Source organism: Carcharodon carcharias, chromosome 20 (genome assembly GCF_017639515.1).
Source record: "Carcharodon carcharias isolate sCarCar2 chromosome 20, sCarCar2.pri, whole genome shotgun sequence".
Taxonomy (NCBI): Eukaryota; Metazoa; Chordata; class Chondrichthyes; order Lamniformes; family Lamnidae; genus Carcharodon; species Carcharodon carcharias.
In genome coordinates, this window is record NC_054486.1 from 37,257,899 (window position 1) to 37,282,967 (window position 25,069).

At 44.5% G+C, this 25,069-nt stretch overlaps 1 protein-coding gene across 1 annotated transcript in view; it reads right to left on the reverse strand.

Moving 5' to 3' along the window:
* Nucleotides 1–10,198, reverse strand: part of wdr21 (WD repeat domain 21) — a 165,794-nt gene extending 155,596 nt beyond the window's left edge. Inside the window, exons 1-2 of the mRNA XM_041214174.1 lie at nucleotides 10,073–10,198; nucleotides 2,682–2,783 (exon numbers count right to left, since the gene is read on the reverse strand). The gene's annotated coding sequence lies outside the window, so the exon portion shown is untranslated. The remainder of the gene's footprint in view (nucleotides 1–2,681; nucleotides 2,784–10,072) is intronic.
* Nucleotides 10,199–25,069: the final 14,871 nt, after the last annotated feature.

Here is a 25,069-nt window from a genome sequence, read left to right on the forward strand (position 1 = left end):
CAGTGATGGTAATGCCATTGAATATCAAGGGGCAAAAGTTAGATTCTCTCTTGGTGGAGATGGTTATTGCCTGGCACTTCTGTAGCACAAATGTTACTTGCCACTTATCAGCTCAAAACTGGATTTTATCCAGGTCTTGCTGCATTTTGACATGGACTGCTTCAGTATCTGAGGAGTCATGAATGGTGCTGAACATTGTGTAATCATCAGCAAGCATCCCCACTTCTGACTTTATGATGGAAGGAACATGATGAAGCAGCTGAAGGTTGTTGGGCCTAGGACATTACCTTGAGAAACTCCTGCAGTGATGTCCTGGGACAGAGATGATTGACCACCAACAATTACAACCATCTTACTTTGTGCTCAGTAAGACTCCAGCCATTGGAGAGTTTTCCCACTGATTCCCAATAACTCCAGTTTTGCTAGGGCACCTTGATACCACACACAGTTAAGTACTGCCTTGATGTCAAGGACAGTCACTCTCACCTCAGCTCTGGAATTCAGCTTTTTTGCCCATGCTTGAACTAAGGCTGAAATGCAGCCAGGATCTGAGTGACCCTGGTGGATCACAAGCTGAGCGTCAGTGAGCAGGTTATTGCTAAGCAAGTGCTGCTTGATAGGCCTTCCAACACTACTGATGATCGAGAGTAGATTGATGGGTTGTAATTGGCTAGGCTGAATTTGTCCTGCTTTTTGTGTACAGGACATACCTGGGCAATTTTCCACATTGCCAGGTAGATGCCAATGTTGTAGCTGTCCTGGAACAACCTGGCTACGAGCGCGGCAAGTTTTGGAGCATGAGTCTCCAGTACTATTGCTGGAATATTGTCAGGGCCCATAGCCTTTGCAGTATCCAGTGCCTTCAACCATTTCTTGACATCATGTGGCCTGAATCAAATTTGCTGAAGACTGTATCTGTGATGCTGAGGACCTCCGGAGGAGGCCGAGATGGATTATCCACTCGGCATTTCTGACTGAAGATTGTTGCATATACTTCAGCCTTATTTTTTGTTCACTATAGTTCAGTTTCAGGTTTCAGGTCTCTTTAAAGTGAAGGGCCACTTGTTACATGATTCAAGAAAAATATCCCGCTGTTTATTAACTTCTCTGTTCCTGTTTTCTCTGCATGCCTCTAAATGAGAGTGCGTTTAGATCTGTGGGACTGCTCTGTGAATTGCTGTGAAAGCAGGACCGTCCTCAGGAAGGACAGCAATTTGATTGCTCTCAAAATTTTCTTGAGGAATCTAGTGACACGGGGAACGCTAAATGAAGAACTTGGTTTTGTTTAGCTGGTAGATGGTGGTTTTCACAAAACAGTTAAGGTGCATTAGCGGTGGACAGCACTGCTTAAGTGCCAATGAGGGCTGAAATGTGCAATTTTGGCAAGCTGGGGCGGTGCAGCATCATCAAAACGCGTCCATCCTTCATTTTAATAGATCTGTTGAAACTAGCTATTGAAAGGAATAGGCCCCAATGGCATAAAAGGAGGGATCATAGGAGGTTGGTCATGAATCAGAGGTCTATGAAAAGTTCAGATGCTGTGTTTGGAATCAGCAGGCGACAGAGCACAGACAAGGCAAGAGTCAGAGTGCAGAAGCCAATACATAGAGATTTGTTGAATCTTTTCCCTCCACTTCCCCGTTTCCTAATATATGAATTCAGGTAAAATGGAAACAGTTTAATCTTGAAGAAATTTGTTATTTTAAACAAACTGGAGCGCACTGTCAGAAACAGAACCCTTTGGTTAACAGACTCTCACTAGCTTTCAGGAGCTTACACAGCCGATTTGCTTTGTGGAACAGCTGGATTGCAAAAACTTTCGTGAAGCTGTTCTCCTGGCTCTGGTAGTCAGTCTATTGGTCTTGATTGATTACTATTTAAAATCTCAAACCTAATTTCAAAAGATTGTGCATTTGTTTTATTAAGATTGCGTATATTTTGTATCACGTTAGGTGAGCATCAAAATCCTACTTGGAAAACCCAGGCCAAGGAGATAAGCCAAATTAATAATGTGTAAGCAGCTAAATTTAGTTAACAGTCTAAAGGTGCGTGACCATTTATTTAATAGTGATCAATGACCTGTTTAGGAAATTTGCTGAAAAGGCAGATCTAAATGTATTCTCATTTAGAGGAACAGAGAGTAATAAACACCAGGCTATTTTTCTTGAATCATATAACAAGGAACCCTTCAACTTAAAGAGACCAGAAACCCAAAACTGAACTATAATGAACAAAAAATAAGGCTGAAGCGTATGCAACAATCTTCAGTCAGAAGTGCCAAGTGGACAGAGAGCAGGTACTCTAATTGGCAGGATGTTATTTGTGGCAAGGATATGTTTTGGGCCTCAACTATTCATCATATTTATAAATGAATTAGATGATGAGGTAGAAAACCACATATCTAAATTTGCTGACAATACAAAGACAGGTGGCATTGTAAGCAATGAAAGTGCAACACTACAAAGAAATATTGATAAAGAGAATGGGTAAAAACCATGGCAAATGGATTTCAATGTTGGCAAATATGAGGTCATCTACTTTGGTCCTGAAAGGATAGAACAGGACTCTTTCTAAACTAGAGACAGTGAGGGACCAAAGAGATTTGAGGGACCACAAATATAGATCATTAAAATGTCATGAAAAGGTATGGAAAATGATCAAAAGTCTAATGGAACACTGACCTTTATATCTAGAGGAGTAGAGACTTCACCTACACAAAGCCCTGGAGTTCTGGGCATCACACCTCCGGAAGGTCTTGGAGGAAGTGCAGCATAGATTTAACCCTATGAGGAGGGATTAAACTTATTAGGGTTGCATTTGTATTCCCTAACATTTTAAAAGTTGAGGAATGATACGATTGAAGTTTTCAAGATACTAATGAGGGACAGATGGTGTACATAGAGAGAAACTATTTCTTAAGGAGTGAAATTAGGAAACACTTCTTCACACAGAGGGTGGTAGAAATTTAGAACTCTCTTCTGCAAATATGAATTGACGTGAGGGGGAAATTAGAGAATGAGAAAGCTATCTAGAAATATAAAAATAGATAGTAGGAGCTTTTACAAGTTTTTAAGAAGGAAAAGAGTAACTAAAGTGAGCGTGGGTCCTCCAAAGAGTGTATCTGGGAATTAATAATGGGAAATAAGGAAATGGCGGAAGCTTTGAACAGATATTTTGTGTCTGTCTTCAATGTTAAAGACACAAATGACAGCCCAGAAATACTTACAAATCCAGAGGTTAAAGGGAAGGAGGAACTTAAAATCATTACAATCACCAGGGCAAGGGTATCGAGAAAACTATTAGAACTAAGGCTGACAAGTCACCAAGATCTTATGAACTTTATCCTAGGGACCTAAAAAAGTGGCTGCAGAGATAGTAGATGCAAAGATAAAAACAAAAAACTGCGGATGCTGGAAATCCAAAACAAAAACAGAATTACCTGGAAAAACTTAGCAGGTCTGGCAGCATCGGCGGAGAAGAAAAGAGTTGACGTTTTGAGTCCTCATGACCCTTCAACAGAACTGTTCTGTTGAAGTGTCATGAGGACTCGAAACGTCAAATCTTTTCTTCTCCGCAGATGCTGCCAGACCTGCTGAGTTTTTCCACGTAATTCTGAGATAGTAGATGCATTTGTAATTTTCCAAAAGTCTCCAGATTCTGGAAAGGTCCCATAAGACCATAAAACGTAGGAGCAGAAATTAGGCCATTCGGCCCATCGAGACTGCTCCGCCATTCAATCACGGCTGATAAGTTTCTCAACCCCATTCTCCCGCCTTCTCCCCATAACCTTTGATCCCCTTACCATTAAGAACCTATCTATCTCGGTCTTAAATACACTCAATGACCTGGCCTCCACAGTCTTCTGTGGCAATGAATTCCATAGATTCACCACTCTCTGGCTAAAGAAGTTTCTCCTCATCTCTGTTCTAAACAGTCTTCCCTCTACTCTGAGGCTGTGCCCTCGGGTCCTAGTCTCTCCTACTAATGGAAACATCTTCCCCATGTCCACTCTATCCAGGCCTTTCAGTATTCTGTAAGTTACAATCAGATCCCTCGCTCATCCTTCTAAATTCCATCGAGTATAGACCCAGAGTCCTCAAACGTTAAGCCTTTCATTCCTGGGATCGTTCTCGTGAACCTCCTCTGGACCCTCTCCAGGGCCAGAACATCCTTCCTGAGATATGGGGCCCAAAATTGCTCACAATATTCTAAATGTGGTCTGACCAGAGCCTTATAAAGCCTCAGCAGCACATCTCTGCTTTTATATTCTAGACATCTCAAAATAAATACCAACATTGCATTTGCCTTCCTAACTACCGACTCAACCTGCAAGTTAACTTTAAGAAAATCCTGGACTAGGAACTCCCAAGTCCCTTTGCACTCCAGGTTTCTGAATTTTCTCCCCATTTAGAAAATAGTCTATGCCTCTATTCTTCCTACCAAAGTGCATGACCTCGTACTTCCCCACGTTGTATTCTATCTGCCACTTCTTTGCCCATTCTCCTAACCTGTCCAAATCCTTCTGCAGCCTCCCCGCCTCCTCAATACTACCTGTCCCTCCACCTATCTTTGTATCATTTGCAAACTTAGCCAGAATGCCCTCAGTTCCTTTATCAAGATCATTAATGTATAAAGTGAAAAGTAACAGATTAGAAAATAGTAAATGTAACTCCTCTATTTAAGAAAGGAGGGAGAGAGAAAGCAGGTAACTAGAGGCCAGATAAAACCGATTATCTATTACATTAATATTATTTTAATTAATTAGTATTATATTAACATAGAAATATAGAAACTAGGAGGAGTAAGCCATTTGGGCCTTCGTGCCTGCTCCGCCATTATGATCATGACTGATCATCCAACTCAATAGCCTGCTCCCATTTTCTCCTCATACCCTTTGATCCCTTTCGCCCCAAGAGCTATATCTAACTCACTCTTGTAAACATACAACGTTTTGGTCTCAACTACTTTTTGTGTAACGAATTCCACAGGCTTACCACTCTCTGGATAAAGAAATTTCTCCTCATCTCAGTCCTAAATGGTCTACCCCATATCCTCAGACTGTGATCCCTGGTTCTGGACTCCCCCACCATCAGGAACATCCTTCCTGCATCTATCCTGTCTAGTCCTGTTAGAATTTTATAGGTTTCTATGAAATCCTCCCTCATTCTTCTGAACTCCAGCGAATATAATCCTAATCGACTCAATCTCTTCTCACATGTCAGTCCCGCTATCCCAGGAATCAGTCGGGTAAACCTTCGCTGCACTCCCTCTATAGTAAGTACATCCTTCCTCAGATAAGGAGACCAAAACTGCACACAATATTCAAGGTGTGGTCTCACCAAGGCCCTTGTACGAATGCAGCAAGACATCCCTCTTCCTGTACTCAAATCCTCTGGCTATGAAGGCCATTTGCCTTCTTTACCGCCTGCTGCACCTGCATGCTTACCTTCAGCGACGGGTGCAAAAGGACACCCAGGTCTCATTGCACATTCACCTCTCTCAATTTGTAGCCATTCAGATAATAATCTGCCTTCCTGCTTTTGCTACCAAAATGGATAACCTCACATTTATCCACATTATACTGCACCTGCCATTCATTTGCCCACTCACTCAGCTTGTCCAAATCACACTGAAGCATCTCTGCATTCTCCTCACAGTGCACTCTCCCACCCAGCTTCGTGTCATCTGCAAATTTGAAGATGTTACATTTAATTCCCTCATCTAACTTATTCATATATATTGCGAATAACTGGGGTCCCAGCATCAATCCCTGCCTGCCATTCGGAAAAAGACCCGCTTATTCCTACTCTTTGTTTCCTGTCTTTCTATCCATCTCAATACACTACCCGCAGTCCCATGCGCTTTAATTTTACACGCCAATCTCTTATGTGGGACTTTGTCGAAAGTTTTCTGAAAGTCCAAATAAACCACATCCACTGGCTCCCCCTCATCAACTCTACTAGTTGCATCCTCAAAAAATTCCAGTAGATTTGCCAAGCATGATTTCCTTTTCATAAATCCATGCTGACTCTGTCCAATTCTGCCACTGTTTTCCACGTGCTCAGCTATTAAATCTTATAAATCTTTTATAATGGACTCATGTCCATTATAGAATCTAGAATTGAGTTTAGACAGGGCACTTAGATTTTTGGGTTGGCATGCTATAATGAGTGGACAGTCACAGGGATCAGTGCTCAGACCTTAACTATTTGCAATCTATATCAATGACTTGGATGAAGGGGCAGAATGTAGGATTACTAAATCTGCTGAAAACACAAAGATACGTAAGAGAGTAAATTCTGAGGAAGACATAAAGAGTCTACAAAGGGATTGGGCATAAAAAAAATGACAGCTGCCATATAATGTGGGAAAATGTGAACTTGTCCACTTTGGCAGGAAGAATAGAAAAGCAGCATATTACTTAAATAGAGAACGCTAACAGATCTCTATGGTACAGAGGGACCTGGGTATTCTGGTACATGAATCACAAAAAGTTAGTATGCTGGTACAGCAAGTGATTTGGAAGGCAAATGGAATGTTGTTGTTTATTGCAAGGGGAATGGGATATAAAAGTAGACAAATTTTGCAACAATTGTACAAGGGCATTGGTGAGACTGTGTACAGTTTTGGTCTCCTTATTTAAGAAAGGATACAATTGCATTAGAAGCAGTTCAGAGAAGGTTCACTTGACTGATTATTTGGATAAAGGGGTTATCTTAAGACGAAAGGTTGAGCCTGTATCCATTGTAGCTTAGAAGTATGAAAGATGATCTTATTGGAACATATAAAATCCTGAGGGGAAAACTCAGCAGGTCTGGCAGCGTTGGTGGAGAAGAAAAGAGTTGACGTTTCAAGTCCTCATGACCCTTCAACAGAACTAGGTGAATCCAAGGAAGGGGGGGAAATATAAGTTGGTTTAAGGCGTGTGTGTGTATTTGGGGGGGGGGGGGGGGGGGGGGGGGGGGGTGGAGGAGAGAGACAGGGGGGTGTAGAGAGAGAGAGAGAGAGAGAAATGGTGAAGAGGAAGCGGTTGGGGCCAGGGAACTGGAAATTGTTGATGTGACGTAAGGTGTCAGAGGAATCACGGATGTAGGTGGGAAGGGACTGGACAAGGGGAGAGAGAAGGGAGTCAAGATAATGAGAAATGAGTTCCGTGGGGCAGGAGCAAGCTGACACAATCGGTCTACCGAGACAGTTCTGTTTGTGGATTTTGGGTAGGAGGTAGAAGCGGGCCGTCCGAGGTTGGGCGACTATCAGGTGGGAAGCTGTGGGAGGAAGATCCCCAGAGGAGATGAGGTCAGTGACAGTCCTGGAAACAATGGATTGATGTTCAGTGGTGGGGTCATGGTCCAGGGACAGGTAGGAGGAAGTGTCTGTGAATTGACGCTCAGCCTCTGCGAGGTAGAGGTCAGTGCGCCAGACAACAACAGCACCATCCTTGTCAGCGGGTTTGATGACAATGTCAGGGTTGGACCTGAGAGAACGGAGTGCAGTAAGTTCAGAGAGAGAGAGATTAGAATGGGTGAGAGGAGCAGAGAAATTGAGGCGACTAATGTCCCCATCCACCACTACTCTCCTCCGTCTGGCTGAACTTGTTCTCACACTGAACAATTTCTCCTTCAACTCCTCTCACTTCCTCCAAATAAAAGGTGTGGCTATGGGTACCCGCATGGGCCCCAGCTATGCCTGTCTCTTTATGGGGTATGTGGAACATTCCTTGTTCCAGTCCTACTCCGGCACCCTTCCACAACTCTTTCTCTGGTACATCGATGATTACTTCGGTGCTGCTTCGTGCTCTCGTCGGGACTTGGAAAAATTTATTAATTTTGCTTCCAATCTCCACCCCTCCATCATTTTCACATGGTCCATCTCTGACACTTCCCTTCCCTTCCTTGACCTCTCTGTCTCAATCTCTGGTGATAGACTGTCCAACAATATCCATTACAAGCCTACCGATTCCCACAGCTACCTCGACTACAGCTCCTCACACCCCGCTTCCTGTAAGGACTCCATTCCATTCTCAGTTCCTTCGCCTCCGTCCCATCTGTTCTGATGATGCTACCTTCAAAAACAGTTCCTCTGACATGTCCTCCTTCTTCCTTAACCGAGGTTTTCCACCCACGGTCGTTGACAGGGCCCTCAACCGTGTCCAGCCCATCTCCCGTGCATCTGCCCTCACGCCTTCTCCTCCCTCCCCCTTGTCCTCACTTATCACCCCACCAGCCTCCACATTCAAAGGATCATCCTCCGCCATTTCCGCCAACTCCAGCATGATGCCACCACCAAACACATCTTCCCTTCACCCCCCTCCGTCGGCATTCCGTAGGGATCGTTCCCTCCGGGACACCCTGGTCCACTCCTCCATCACCCCCTACTCCTCAACCCCCACCTATGGCACCTCCCCATGCCCACGCAAATGATGTAACACCTGCCCCTTCACTTCCTCTCTCCTCACCGTCCAAGGACCCAAACACTCCTTTCAAGTGAAGCAGCATTTCACTTGCATTTCCCCCAACTTAGTCTACTGTATTCGTTGCTCCCAATGCAGTCTCCTCTACATTGGAGAGAGCAAACGTAAACTGGGTGACCGCTTTGCAGAACACCTGCGGTCTGTCCGCAAGAATGACCCAAACCTCCCTGTCGCTTGCCATTTTAACACTCCACCCTGCTCTCTTGCCCACATATCTGTCCTTGGCTTGCTGCATTGTTCCAGCGAAACCCAACGTAAACTGGAGGAACAGCACCTCATCTTCCGACTAGGCACTTTACAGCCTTCTGGACTGAATATTGAATTCAACAACTTTAGGTCTTGAACTCCCTCCTCCATCCCCACCCCTTTCTGTTTCTTCCCCCTTCCTTTTGTTTTTTTCCAATAAGTTATATAGATTTTTCTTTTCCCACCTATTTCCATTATTTTTAAATTTTTAAAAACTTTTATGCTCCCCCACCCCCACTAGAGCTATACCTTGAGTGCCCTACCAACCATTCTTAATTAGCACATTCGTTTAGATAATATCACCAATTTCAACACCTCTGTGTTCTTTTGATGATCTGCCCCTATCACTGCTTGCTTGTCCCTACAACCACACCATCCCCCCACCTTCCCCACCTTAAACCAACTTATATTTCACCCCTTTCCTTGGATTCACCTAGTTCTGTTGAAGGGTCATGAGGACTCGAAACGTCAACTTTTCTTCTCCACCGATGCTGCCAGACCTGCTGAGTTTTTCCAGATAATTCTGTTTTTGTTTTGGATTTCCATCATCCGCAGTTTTTTGTTTTTAAGATCCTGAGGGGTCTTGGCCAGGAGGATGCTGACAGGATGCTTCTCCTAATGTGAGAGATTAGAACTAGGGGGCACAATTTAAAACTAAGGGGCCTCCCGTTTACAATGAAGGTGAGAATTTATTTTCCTTCAGAGGTCATTAATTTATGGAAATCTCTTCCCCAGAGAGCAGTGAAGGTAGGGTCAGATAAATTATTGATTGACAAGAAAGTCAAAAGGTATAAGGTCAGACAGGAAAGTGGAGTTGAGGCCACAATCAGGTCAGTGATAATCTTACCAAATGATGGAGAAGGCTCAAGGTGCTGAGATCCTAATTCCTATACATTTTAAATCTGAGACTGATAATATCTTTGGCAAACAAAAATCTAAGGGATGTGGGACACAGTTGAAAATACAGAGATAGGTTGCAAAGCAGCCATGATCTCACTGAACAGGCTCAAGGGCTAAATGGCCTCCCTCGTGTTTCTCTGTTCCTTTTGTCATTTAATCTCCTGCCCTCCACCCAGTCACAGATCTTCCCTTTTAGTCTTTTTCCACCCCTCTTTCACTTGCTCAAAAACGATTGCATTCCTAACTTATCCCAATTCCCGCAAAGGGAAACTGTTTTTCTCTCTCGCTCCAAGTGCTGTCAAGACCTGTTGACTGTTTCCAGTATTTCAGATTTCTAGAATTTAAGAGTCTGAATCTGTAAACCATCCGCGAACTGCCCTTCCTCCCGCTGTTTGACCCCGTGAACCCGCATTCCCATCTGCTGGAGGGTGAACTCTTCCACCGACACTGCCTCACCTCCTTTGTTTGACAATAATCTCCCGGGCACTTGACTCTTCTCGATCCCAAACCACCAGCAAACATTCAAACCGTGACAAACATCGCCATCCACAACTGCCACTTCCACTTCCGGGTGAGAGGTGCGGGTTCTGGTGACGGGAGGAGGGCGCGTGCTCGGCGCTGTGAGCGCGAACGAAGAGTCTCCGACAAAACGGAAAATGCTGGAAACACGCAACGTGTCTGTGGGCAAAGAGATAGAGTTTACATTTCAGGTCTATGACCTTTTGTTAAAACGGAGAAAACGGTTTTGAGTAAGGAAAAGCGTGGAGAGCAGGAGGGATTAAATAACAAAGTTTCGGGCCGAATTTTCCGTGGAGTGATAATCACCGCCGTATTGCCGCTCCGCTCCTATTTCGACTTTCAACAACTTTAGATCATGAACTGTCTCCTCCTTCCCCACCCCCTTTCCGATCCCCCTTTTTCCAATAATTTATATATATATATTTTCTTTTCCCACATATTTCCATTATTTTTAAATGTATTTCCATCCATTGTTTTATCTCTACTTTTTAGCCTATTTCGATTCCCCCCACCCCCACTAGGGCCACCTGTACCTTGCTGGTCTGCTTTCCACCCTTAATGCCCCCATTAGTACATTTCTTAGCAAATATCACCACGGTCAACACCTCTTTGTCCTTTTGTCTATGGCATCTTTTGGCAGTCTCCACCTATCACTGGCGCTCTATCCAGTTCTACCTGTCCCCACCCCCCTTAAACCAGCTTTTATTTCACCTCTTTTCTATTTTTCCTTAGTTCTGATGAAGAGTCATTCGGACTTGAAATGTTAACTGTATTCCTCTCCACAGATGCTGTCAGACCTGCTGAGTTTTTCCAGGTATTTTTGTTTTTGTTCTAGATGTCCAGCATCCACAGTATTTTGCTTTTACCTATTTTTAATTTTGTTAGCTTGCTCCGTGTTTCTGGCCCGGACCTCTTCAGAAATATGGATCTTTTTGTGAAGTCCTTCCATGTAGTGCAGGATCATGAGGGGAGGGTGTGCCGGTGGGAGCCCACCCACACCCATACGGTACCAAATGCCCTATTTTGGTAAGCCTTCATTCACCAACACAGTGAAAAGCTATTTACATGTCCCAAAATTTTTCACTGTGTTAGTAAATGAGTTTGATTGAGGTAAGTAGGTAGGTGGGAAAGGTGATAGGCTGGGAGGGTTAGGGTGGCAGGGTATTGAGTTTGGGTCGAGACTATTCGAACAGCTGGGGATGGTGGTGTGCTCAGGAAGGTTATGGGAGTCGGGGTCATGGGTGGAGTCGGGGTGGGGGTCAAGGGTGGAGCTGTAAGTCATGGGGTTGGGGGGATCAGTGGTATAGTTACCCAGGAGTTAGATGTGGTTTTTTCCAGTCTAACATTTCCTGGGTAACTATCCAGGTAACTGAGTCGGAACCCTCTAAAGTCTCTGACTCAAATTCAGAGTTGGAAATTTTATCGGATGGTTCTGGATTCAGGGGAATTGCCCGTCAGAAGTTGAAACTTCCCAAACAATTCCCATGGAGCCCTTGTATTGGGACCTCCGAGGTGTCCCGTAGCCCATCTTCCAGAGTATACCATCAATATCCTGGGGGAGCCCATTGATCAGTAAATTAACTGGACTAACCATGTAAATACTGTGGCTACAAGAGCAGCTCAGATGCTGGAAATTCTGTGGCGAGTAACACACCTGACTCCCCAAAGCCTGTCCACCATCTACAAGGTACAAATCGGGAGTGTGATACTGAAATTCTGTCCAACAAACACTCAAGAAGCTTGACATTATCCAGGCAAAAGCTGCCTGCTTGATTGGCACCCTATCCAGCATCACCTTTCAACACTGGCTCACAATGGCAACATTATGTACCATCTCCAGGTGCAGTGCAGCAACTTGACAAGGCTGCTCTGATAGCATCTTCCAAACCCACAACCTTTACCCAAGAACAGGGGTCAGCAACTGTTCTTATTTAGAGAGTTTTTTAAAAAAAGATGCCTGAAATAAAAACTGTTTGGAGCTGTGGGATGAAAAAAAGAATCTAGTAAATACCTTAAGAGGAAAAAATGTTTATTGAGAATCTAGGGAATGTTATGCACTTGTTGGACATTGGGAAAAGTAATTTGCTTTAAATTCTCTCTGACACTTATAAGAATGACCACAATTATTATTGAATTTCATGCGATTTCAATGTTGTACATTGAGCAAAAATCCAAATTCTGCTTCCCAAAATGGGTAAAAATCATTATTTTTGTTTCCACAGTTGAACTTTGAAGCTGCCCAAATCTTAAATTTGCCTTTGGCCTGATGAATATTTTCCTGGAGAAGCATAACATTTTCTTTCACTTCTAGATGGATATTTTTCGGCAAAATGTTTAGACTTTACTAACAATTGCTGGGCAGAATTCCATTGTTAACTTTATAGCCAAAATCTTGGTCCCCTGTAGAGGTTTCTTAAGAATTTTAAAAGATTTCTATATTACATTTTAACACATATAAACATCATAACAAGATGCATCAACTCAACATGTTTTCAAAAATGAAAAATAGTTGTCACAAGATTTAAAATTTTAATTTTCAAACTTTATTTGCTTATAGAGAACTATATTCAGGAACGGTTCTCCAGTGACCCAACAAAAATCAATTCTCAATCCAATGTTATGACAGAAAATGAACTGGGGAGGTGAATACACAAACTTCAATTCAGCCCTCCCATTTACACGAGACCACTCATTTGTGAGGAGTTCATTTACAGCATCGATACCCATCGATTTCTCTGAATAATTAGTGTGTCAATGTGAAGCTTTTTCAAACAAAATACTTAATGCAACTGGAGCCTAAAATGTGTCTCAAAATCTAAGTTTAGAAAAAGGCACAAATTGGATGACAAAATTTTGGCACGTTTTCCATTTAACATACAGTAGTTACACACAATTTGCTGCAGTGAGTTTAACTGCATTGTATTATTTGATTATGTTGAATTTTAAAATTCATTAAGATATAAAGTCTATGAAAGGTGAATTATTTATATCATATGTATTTTATATATATTCTATACATGGATCTCAGTTAAACCAGATCTTAGATCAAGTAATGCAAAGATGACATGAACCAGAAAGTCTTCCTTTAGCTGCTGGGTTAGATTGAATTGTACATAAGAGTAAAAAGGAATGAGCAGTATTTTAGACGATTCATTCTTCTGTTTCAAAATACAGTTGTAAAATAATTTGACAGGTGCAGAAGCATTGATCATTATGTATTACCTCACAGTTACAAATTGGTAACATAAACAACCTTAAACAGGTGCCACAAATGAGATGATAAAGAGCTAGCTACATGCGGCTCGGGTGCAGTGGGTTGCTGATCCTGAAGTAGAAGAACAAGGGCAGTAGATGCATGGGAATACCACCACTTGCAAGTTTTCCTCCAAACCACACACCATCCTTCAATGTTGCTGGGCCAAAATTCTGGAGCACCCTCTTAACAGTAATGTGATGTTCTTATACCACATGGACTGCAACGGTTCAAAAAGACAGCTCAGCAACATTGGCCCAAATCTTCTGGACTTCGGATTGTCAGAAACCGTACATATGACTGAGATGCATGTCAGGACCCTGCGGAAATACTGACATGCTGACCTACATGGAAATTTCCCGGGAAGTTTCAACTTTCAAAGGGCAATTTCCACTGCTCCCCAGACCCTCCAGGAATGTCTCCAACTCTGAGTTAGAGTTAGAGACTTGAACAATTCTGCGATACTTACCTGAATAGTTATCCAGGGAATGTTAAATTAAAAAAAAAACAGAATTCACTGGAAAAACTCAGCAGGTCTGGCAGCATCAGCGGAGAAGAAAAGAGTTGACGTTTTGAGTCCTCATGACCCTTCGACAGAACTTGAGTTCGAGTCCAAGAAAGAGTTGAAATATAAGCTGGTTTAAGGTGTGTGTGTGGGGGGCGGAGAGAGAGAGAGAGGTGGGGGGGGTGGTGTGGTTGTAGGGACAAACAGGCAGTGATAGAAGCAGATCATCAAAAGATGTCAACAACAATAGTACAAAAGAACACATAGGTGTTAAAGTTAAAGTTGGTGATATCTAAACAAATGTGCTAATTAAGAATGGATGGTAGGGCACTCAAGGTATAGCTCTACTGGGGGTGGGGAGAACATAAAAGATTTTTAAAAAATTTTTTTTTAAATAATGGAAATAGGTGGGAAAAGGAAAATCTTTATAATTTATTGGGGAAAAAAAGGAAGGGGGAGACAGAAAGGGGGTGGGGATGGGGGAGGGAGCTCACGACCTAAAGTTGTTGAATTCAATATTCAGTCCGGAAGGCTGTAAAGTGCCTAGTCGGAAGATGAGGTGTTGTTCCTCCAGTTTGCGTTGGGCTTCACTGGAACAATGCAGCAAGCCAAGGACATACATGTGGGCAAGAGAGCAGGGTGGAGTGTTAAAATGGCAAGGGACAGGGAGATTTGGGTCATTCTTGCGGACAGACCGCAGGTGTTCTGCAAAGCGGTCACCCAGTTTACGTTTGCTCTCTCCAATGTAGAGGAGACCACATTGGGAGCAACGAATGCAGTAGACTAAGTTGGGGGAAATGCAAGTGAAATGCTGCTTCACTTGAAAGGAGTGTTTGGGTCCTTGGACAGTGAGGAGAGAGGAAGTGAAGGGGCAGGTGTTGCATCTTTTGCGTGGGCATGGGGTGGTGCCATAGGTGGGGGTTGAGGAGTAGGGGGTGATGGAGGAGTGGACTAGGGTGTCCCAGAGGGAGCGATCCCTACGGAATGCCGATAGGGGGGGTGAAGGGAAGATGTGTTTGGTGGTGGCATCATGCTGGAGTTGGCGGAAATGGCGGAGGATGATCCTTTGAATGCAGAGGTTGGTGGGGTGATAAGTGAGGACAAGGGGGACCCTATCATGTTTCTGGGAGGGAGGAGAAGGTGTGAGGGCGGATGCGCGGGAGATGGGCCGGACACGGTTGAGGGCCCTGTCAACGACCGTGGGTGGAAAACCTCGGTTAAGGAAGAAGGAGGACATGTCAGAGGAACTGTTTTTGAAGGTAGCATCATCAGAACAGATGCGATGGAGGCGAAGGAACTGAGAGAATGGGATGGAGTCCTTACAGGAAGCGGGGTGTGAGGAGCTGTAGTCGAGGTAGCTGTGGGAATCGGTGGGTTTGTAATGGATATTGTTGGACAGTCTATCACCAGAGATTGAGACAGAGAGGTCAAGGAAGGGAAGGGAAGTGTCAGAGATGGACCACGTGAAAATGATGAAGGGGTGGAGATTGGAAGCAAAATTAATAAATTTTTCCAAGTCCCGACGAGAGCATGAAGCAGCACCGAAGTAATCATCGATGTACCGGAGAAAGAGTTGTGGAAGGGGGCTGGAGTAGGACTGGAACAAGGAATGTTCCACATACCCCATAAAGAGACAGGCATAGCTGGGGCCTATGCGGGTACCCATAGCCACACCTTTTATTTGGAGGAAGTGAGAGGAGTTGAAGGAGAAATTGTTCAGCATGAGAACAAGTTCTGCCAGATGGAGGAGAGTAGTGGTGGATGGGGATTGTTCAGGCCTCTGTTCGAGAAAGAAGCTAAGGGCCCTCAGACCATCCTGGTGGGGGATGGAGGTGTAGAGGGATTGGACATCCATGGTGAAGAGGAAGCGGTTGGGGCCAGGGAACTGGAAATTGTTGATGTGACGTAAGGTGTCAGAGGAATCACGGATGTAGGTGGGAAGGGACTGGACAAGGGGAGAGAGAAGGGAGTCAAGATAACGAGAAATGAGTTCTGTGGGGCAGGAGCAAGCTGAGACGATCGGTCTACCGGGGCAGTTCTGTTTGTGGATTTTGGGTAGGAGATAGACGCGGGCCGTCCGAGGTTGGGCGACTATCAGGTTGGAAGCTGTGGGAGAGAGATCCCCAGAGGAGATGAGGTCAGTGACAGTCCTGGAAACAATGGCTTGATGTTCAGTGGTGGGGTCATGGTCCAGGGAGAGGTAGGAGGAAGTGTCTGCGAGTTGACGCTCAGCCTCCGCGAGGTAGAGGTCAGTGCGCCAGACAACAACAGCACCACCTTTGTCAGCGGGTTTGATGACAATGTCAGGGTTGGACCTGAGAGAATGGAGTGCAGTAAGTTCAGAGAGAGACAGGTTAGAATGGGTGAGAGGAGCAGAGAAATTGAGACGACTAATGTCACGCCGACAGTTCTCAATGAAAAGATCAAGAGAAGGTAAGAATCCAGAGGGAGGGGTCCAGGTGGAGGGAGAATATTGGAGATGGGTAAAAGGATCTGTTGAACTGGGAGAGGACTCCTGCCCAAAGAAGTGAACCCGGAGACGAAGACGGCGGAAGAAGAGTTCAGCATCATGCCGAGCCCGAAATTCATTGAGGTGATGGCGTAAGGGTATGAAACTAAGTCCTTTGCTGAGCACTGAACGTTCAGCATCGGAGAGGAGAAGGTCAGGGGGTATAGTGAATACATGGCTGGGGTTGGGATTGGAAGATGGGGTGGGGACGGAGGGACAGGCAGGGGTGGAGTGTCCTAGATGGGTGTTGGTGTCGAGTTGTTGGAGCTTGCGTTCCTTAGCACTTGAGAGAAAGAGAAAAAGTTTCTTGTTGAGGCGTCGGATGAGCCGAAGGATAAAATGAAACTGGGGACATGCGCAGCTTTGAAAAAGGGTACGGCGGTGCTGCTGGAGGGAGAGGTCGAGTGTGCTCATATGGTGGCGCATGGCACTGAGTGTGGACTTCAGAATGTGACGGGAACAGCAGTCCGAGAAACGTTTTATGTCCCGGAGATACCTGTAATCCTGGGTGGGTTCGAAAAATGAGGGGTGGAATTTCAGTTGAAATCCACGTGGGCTGTCGGAGATGGAGACAGTCACTGAGAAAGGAGATATGGCTGTGAAAGCGGGTTTTAGTAAACACCTTGTCAAACACCAGGAGGGAAATGGAAAGCAAGGAAGGTGAGCAGGGCAAAAGAGAGGAACGGAAATCTTGTCACAGAAAAGAACAGAACTTCTTCAAGGAGGTAGGCATTTCTTGAAGAGCAGTGGCAGTCAATTAAACACAGAGATAAAAACAAAAAAACTATGGATGCTGGAAATCCAAAAAAAGCCTAGTCTAACTCCTGGGTAACCAGAACTGATCCAACCCTCTTACTCCCTGACCACCACCCAACCAACTGACTACCCCTTGACCACCTGACTACTCCCAACCACCAGTCAGCTACCCCTGACACAAGTAGCCCTGACCATCTGACAACACCCCTGACTAACCCACCCAACCACCCTCAAGAATACCTCACCTAACTAAACCTCTGAACCAATTAGCCCCCGACCTAACTAACCCTATGACCCAACAACCACCTGAACAAAGTACCCCTCAATCCAGCCAACTACTCCTGACCCCACCTGACAACCAACTTCAAACACCTACCACCTCATCTACCTACTATCTCACCCATCTGCCACCCTACCCACCTATGACCACACCCACCCACATCCTTCTCACTGCCACCTCACCCACTTAATATTTCATCCACCTCACCCACCTATCAGCTCACCCACCCTACCCACTTCTCCACTTGCCTCACCTACCCAACTACCCTTTCACTCATTTATCCTCTCCCCTACTCACTAACATTCAAACTGGACCTTTAAACTTACCATATGGCAGCTGGCACCAGAAAAAGGCACCTGTCTTCCCACGACTCTATTCCACTGTGATGGAGTTTTCCAAGGGACACTGCACTCTGCATTTCTGAGAAAGCCAGGCTAGGAAGATTCCAGAAAAATGTGGAGCAACGTCAAGTCACGTATGTTTGAGCGGAGTGATGATCTGACGATGATTGCCACTCAGAAGATTCGGGTCAACATCTCAATGACGATAAGGAATGGGCAATGAACACTGGCAGTGGTACTCGCATAATAAGAATTTAAAAAAAAAATCTAATGGCAGTTTTCATGCTTTGGGATGGAAGGAATTTTAAAAGTTGGTTTAAAGCAAAGTGAATTCAAACATTATTTTAAAAAGGAACTGAAACAAATGTGAGGCTTAAAATGTTAATGTTTTTTATTAATTGTATCAATCGAGGTTAAGTTTATATAAGATACATATATATATATATATATATACACAAAGTGTATATAAGGGGAGGCAATGGCATAGCAATGTGTGCTATGGTTTACATCCTGGGGGTTACCACTGAGCAGAAACTGAACTGGACTAGCCAGATAAATACTGTGGTTACAAGAGCAAGTCAGAGGCTAGGAATCGTGCGACAAGTAACTCACCTGCTGACTCCCCAAAGCCTGTCCACTACCTACAAGGTACAAGTCAGGAGTGTGATGGAATACTCCTCAATTGCCTGGATGAGTACAGCTCCCACAACACTCAAGAAGCTTGACACTGTCCAGGACAAGAAAACCTGCTTGATTGGCACCACATTCACAAACGTTCACTCCCTCCACCACTAACGCACAATAGCAGCAGTGTGTACCATCTACAAGATACACCGCAGGAATTCACCAAGGCTCCTTTGACAGCACCTTCCAAACCCATGACCACTACCCTCTAGAAGGACAAGGACAGCAACATGGAAGTTCCCCTCCAAATCATTCACCATCCTGACATGGAAATATATCACTGTTCCTTCACTGTCGCTGGTTCAAAATCCTGGAACTCCCTTCCTAACAGCACTGTGGGTGTACCTACACCACATGATCTGCAGCGGTTCAAGAAGGCAGCTCACCGCTACCTTCTCAAGGGCTACTGGGGATAGGTAATATCCTGTGAATGAATATATATAAAAAATAGTAGAGGGTATTGATTGGATGGTTTCTTACGCACATATAGAGACTTGGTCTGTTCCTGGGCCTGACCAAAGTGGACATTAACAGGTCTAGACAGCGTGCCATGGAGGGGGTTGTTACACCTGACTGTCTACCCCTGTACTGCAGGCTATGTTCACACCTGGGTGTCCCTGGAGAGGGAGCATACAGTGTCCACTTGAGGCCTTCCATGATGGGTGGGCACTGCAGAGGCTAGAGTGCATTTTCTCCAACATTAATGACATTTAAATTTAATTTATTACATTTTCATTGGTTTTTTGACTGTACCCTTTTAAAGAGTGGTTCTTAAGTTGATTTTGTTCATTTGGAACTTAAAAGTGTATAAAGAGACACTTACTGACGCAGGATGTGAGTCAAGCCAGGAGCTATATATCTATATGATGATGAAACTAGATAAACCTATGCCAAGTAAAGATTGGCTTTGGTTTCTTCCTTGACTGACTGGCTATCAGGAGTATAGTAGAGAATAGTTGCCTTAAGGTGAAGGTTGGAAACTAGGAAAAAAAAAATTTCCAAACAGAATATTACAATCCAAGTGGTCATTGTGGAAAATAGCCGAAAGCAAGTATGGATGGACAGGACATGATTACCCACTGTGTTCTCAAGAATCTGAACCATATGACCAGTGGAAGAATGATGTGGATGTGTGGACATGTATTACTTGCCTACCAAGGAGCTGTGACTCCTGACTAGTGTCGGAAAATGCTGGCCCACAGGAATTAGAAGAAATAAATACCTGTGGGGGTGGGGTGGGGGATCAGCGGAGGTTCAAAGAGGAGGGAGGGCAATCTGAAGTCCAATAGGGGATGTCTGAGGTATAGGGAGGGGTTTGAGGACAGGGTCGGAGATCTGGGGGGCGGTTTGTAGAGGGGAGTCAGAGGACCGGGGGTTTGGGGATCCGGGAGGGTTGTAAGGGGTTTCAGAGGACCAGGGAAGCACATGGGGGGCCTGAGGTCCAGGGGAGTTGTCGGGACATTCCGAGATCCGGGGTGGTCCGAGGTCTTGGAAGTGGGGGGGGGGTCCAAAGTCTGGGGGTGAGTGAAGTCAGAGGTTCTGTAGGGTTCATTGGCGGGGGGCGGAATCAGAGGTCGGGAGCGGAGGTCAGTTCAAGGTCCAGGGGGTGATGGGGGGGGGTATTGGAAGTCAGTGGGGTCGGGTGGGGGGTGCCTGAGGTCAGAGGAGTGGCAGTTCGAAGGTTGGGGGTGGGGGATGCCAGAAGTCCCTTGTGGGGGATTGGGGAGTGGGAGGGTGGTCTGAGGTCCGGGGCTGGAGTCGGAGGTCTGGGGTTGGGGGATCATGGGGTGTGTTCCCTAGGAACGGTCTGGGTCTTTTGTGAGTTGGATACTGAAGGTTTGGATCTTCTATTAGGGTTCATAGATACAATTTACAAGAATGATAGTTTATTAGATGCCTGCAAGGCATTGTCCCCCTCCCTGCCCCTCTGTGGATTACCACCTTAATGTGGTGGAGAGACTTGTGCTCTCAATGATCCCTTGAGCAACGCCAGCAGGAGCTCCTTGCTCCTGGTAGGGCCAACTATGACGTCAGGGTTGGAGGAATTGCCAGACAAAATGCAGTGCAAAAAGTCCTCAACAGCAGAACAGGCAAAAGAAGACTGTGTTCTCACCAGCTATGAAGGCAGAAGAATCCTGCAGTGGCAAGAATACCCTGGTCACCGTGGTTTGTCATGTCACCAAAGTGTGACAACTAACCCATGTAGACAATGACAGCGCCTCAAGGTCTCCATGTTAAAGTCACACAAAGGCTTCAACCAGGGTTTGACAACAACAGGGAAGTACAGGCATTATCAGACTTTGATAGATTTCAAAAGATGGGGTTATTCCATGGACAAATATATCATTGGCTTTGGCAGACTATATAAAAGATTGAAGAAATTCAATTAGGAGATCCCTGGTTCAGTGTTAGCTTTTAAATTGCTGTATTGTGCTAAGGTGTCATCTGTACAGGTTCCTGATTCTACTTGTGGTTAGGTTCAGAGAGAGAGACTTTGTGTTGGATCAGATGCCTGCTGCCTTTAAAAAATTACGAGGGAAGCAGTCATTTCCAGCAGCCTTTTGGAACAAATGGCACATTCTGTGATATCACAAAGAATACAGGACTCAATTATTGCTGCATTTTGGGATTACCCAGATTCTGGATACAAGCGTCAGTACAATAGATGAGTTACAGACAGGAAGAATGATAATGAAAGCAACTTTAGTAGATCTGCATATCACAGCAGAAAACAGGATTGGAACAGTAATAATAGATGAATGAACCCCAGGAATGCCTGGGGGCCAATTAACATGCTTCAGCAGAGACTCAAAATATCATCGTGCGATGAAATGCCTCAAATGGAAAAGCAGGGCCTTCAGAGTGATATATGACACAGAATCCTGAGGCTGATGATAATGATTAATCAGAAGGAACTGTACTAGTCACAAGAAGCTTTCATCCAGTAATAAGTGTAATAGTTGTGGACTCAATTATCAGTGCTGTGTTAGATAGTCCTTGCACCTCATCAGTATGTGGAACAGATTGGTTGAAATCCTACCTAGATTCACTTAGTAGGAGGATCAATGCAAGATTAAAGGAGTATGGAAGTTCTACTTGTTTTAGGTTTGGTAATGACAGCACATTGAGGTAATTAAAAAGAGGGGCTATTCTCTGCAAAATAGCTGGAGTAAGCCACTTTATCAGCACTGATGTGGTCTCTAGTGAAATACCCTTGCTGTTGAGTAAGCCTTCCATAAACAAGACACAAATGAAACTGAACTTGGAGCAGGATAATGCAACTGTTTTTGGAAAGTCAGTGGATCTGAGGTTTACTCAATGAGGGCATTATTGCATTCCCTGAACCTGATGTTTCTAGTCAGAGTGTTAGAGAAATATTAGATGCATCAAGTGATGATCAGCAAGAAAAAAGCAACTTATCTTTAAGTTACACACACAATTTGCTGACCCTTCTTGTCAAAGGTTAAAAATCCTGCTAGAAGATGCAGGTTGATGAGTATACAAAGCTCATCAAATGGATTAGTGCAAAGTATGAAATCTGTAAAAAGTATTGCCTCCACATCATAATGTGAGCCTTCCATTAGCTCATGACTTTAACAAGATAATTGCCATGGAACTAAAGGTATGGGACAATGACAGAAATATTTTCATTCTACACATTACAGACAATTATACATAGAAAGGATAAAAGGGTGATCATAGACAAAGTCACATAAATAGTTGGGACCAGACTTGGGGCACCATGTAAGTTCCTGACTGATAGTGGAGGGGAATTTGCTAATGTTGACTTTAGAGGCATGTTAAAAAATGAACATCATATTCATGAATATTACAGCAAAAGACTCTGAAAGGGATCATGGTGATTGATGAAATACTGTGAAGAATTTGTTTCAGGTGAGTTGAGGGTAGAGTCCCTAACAGTTGACCTGTGGGAGAAATCCCAAGTTACCATTTGTGCTGGTTGATAATCCTCCTGCTGTAGAGGCTACTGTAATTAGTTCCATTTTCAGCACATTGCAATGCTTCACATGCAAGGAGAAGGGTTTTCATCAAAGCTGAGGTCTTGAAAAAAAATGTGGAGAGCTCAAATGTGTCATATGAGACCAGCCAAGGTAGACTTCAGATCAGGAGATTTGGTATATTACAAAAGAGAATACTGTAAGAAATGGAAAGGCCCTGATAATTATTAACATTTTAACTATGCAGTTAATTGTGTCTCTTTTCTAAAGCCCAGAATGCATAGGATGGTTAAAGGGCAAAGGTTTTTGTTGTTGTGTTGTAGGAACAGCATTGGGCTGTTGCAGCAAATGCATAACTTAGTAGTTTTGGGATGGTAGTTGTAGGATTGAGAGCAACTGGCTAGGATCAAGGAGTTTTGATACTGCGAGGGGGTGGGTGTGATATCTGGTATGATCGGGAAGGGTGTTATAGGAGCTCTGGGATGGGTATTCTGGGTGTTCATGGGAAAATGTATTTAAATCTGGTAGGAGTAGAGGGTCCAGGTCTTTGATGAAATGGAATTTACAGAATCAGAATAGATTACAGAATAACGCAGTGCAGAAGAGGCCCTTCGGCCCATCGAGTCTACACCGACACATGAGAAACACCTGACCTACCTACCTAATCCCATTTACCAGCACTTGGCCCATAGCCTTGAATGATATGACGTGCCAAGTGCTCATCCAGGTACTTTTTAAAGGATGTGAGGCAACCCGACTCCACCTCCCTCCCAGGCAGTGCATTCCAGACCGTCACCAACGTCTGGATAAAAAAGTTTTTCCTCACATCCCCACTAAACCTCCTCAACTTGAACTTGTGTCCCCTCGCGACTGACCCTTAACTAAGGGGAACAGCTGCTTCCTATCCACCCTGTCCATGCCCCTCATAATCTCGTACACCTCAATCAGGTCACCCCTCAGTTTTCTCTGCTCCAACAAAAACAACCCAAGTCTATCCAACCTCTCTTCCTAACTTAAATGTTTCATCTTGGTGAATCTCCTCTGCACCCCCTCCAGTGCAATCACATCCTTCCTATAATGTGGTGACCAGAACTGCACGCAGTACTCCAGCTGTGGCCTCACCAAGGTTCTATACAACTTCAACATGACTTCCTTTCTTTTGTAATCTATGCCTCGATTGATAAAGGCAAGTGTCCCATATGCCTTTTTCACCACCCCACTAACATGCCCCTCTGCCTTCAGAGATCTATGGACAAACATGCCAAGGTCCCTTTATTCCTCAGAAACACCTAGTGTCATGCCGTTCATTGAATACTTCCTTGTCAAATTACTCCTTCCAAAGTGAATCACCTCACACTTTTCAGGGTTAAATTCCATCTGCCATTTATCTGCCCATTTGACCATCCCATCTATACCTGTAGCCCCAGATACTCAACCTCACTGTTAACCACCCAGCCAATCTTTGTGTCATCCGCAACTTACTAATCCTACCCCCACATTGTCATCTATGTTGTTTATATAAATGATGAATAATAGGGGACCCAGCACAGATCCCTGTGGTACGCCACTGGACACTGGCTTCCAGTCACTAATGGAGCCTTCTGTCATCACCCTCTGTCTCCTACAACTAAGCTAATTTTGAAACCACCTTATCAGATTACCCTGTATCCCATGTGCATTTGCCTTCTTTATAAGTCTCTCTTGTGGGACCTTGTCAAAGGCTTTGCTGAAATCCATGTAAACTACATCAACTGCACTACGCTCATCAACACACCTGGTCACCTCCTCAAAAAATTCAGTCAAATTTGTTAGGCATGACCTCCCTCTAACAAAGCCATGCTGACTATCCCTGATCAAACCTTGCCTCACCAAGTGGAGATAGATTCTCTCCTTCAGAATTTTCTCCAATAATTTTCCCCCAACTGATGTGGAGACTCACTAGTCTGTAGTTCCCTGGCTTATCTCTACAACCCTTCTTCAATAGTGGAAACACATTAGCTGTTCTCCAGTCCTCTGGCACCTCCTCCATGGCCATGGAGGAATTAAAAATTTGGGTCAGAGCCCATGCGATATCCTCCCTTGCCTCCCTCAGCAGTCTGGGACGCAAATCACCCAGACCTGGAGATTTGTCCGCTTTCAAGCCTGCCAACACTTCCAATACCTTGTCATTCCTTATATCAATTTGCTTAAGGACCTCACAGTCTCTCTCCCCGAGTTCGATATCTTCATCACCATCCTCTTGGGTGAAGACGGACGTGAAGTATTCATTCAAAACTCTAGCGATGTCCTCTGATTCCACCCATAGATTGTCCCTTATGGGCCCTACTCTTTCCCTGGTTATCCTCTTCCCATTGATATACTTATAGAATATCTTGGGATTTTCCCTACTTTTACCAGCCAGAGATTTCTCATATCCCCTCTTTGCTCTCCTAATTGCTTTCTTAAGCTCCAGCCTGCACTTTCTGTATTCCACTAATGCCTCTGCTGATTTGCTTCCCTTGTACCTGCTAAAAGCCTCTCTTTTCCTTCTCATCGTAACCTGAATACCTCTGGTCATCCATGGTTCTCTGGGCTTGTTATTCCTGCCTATCACCCTACAGGGAACATGTTGAGCCTGTACCCTCCCCATTTCCTTTTTGAACATCCC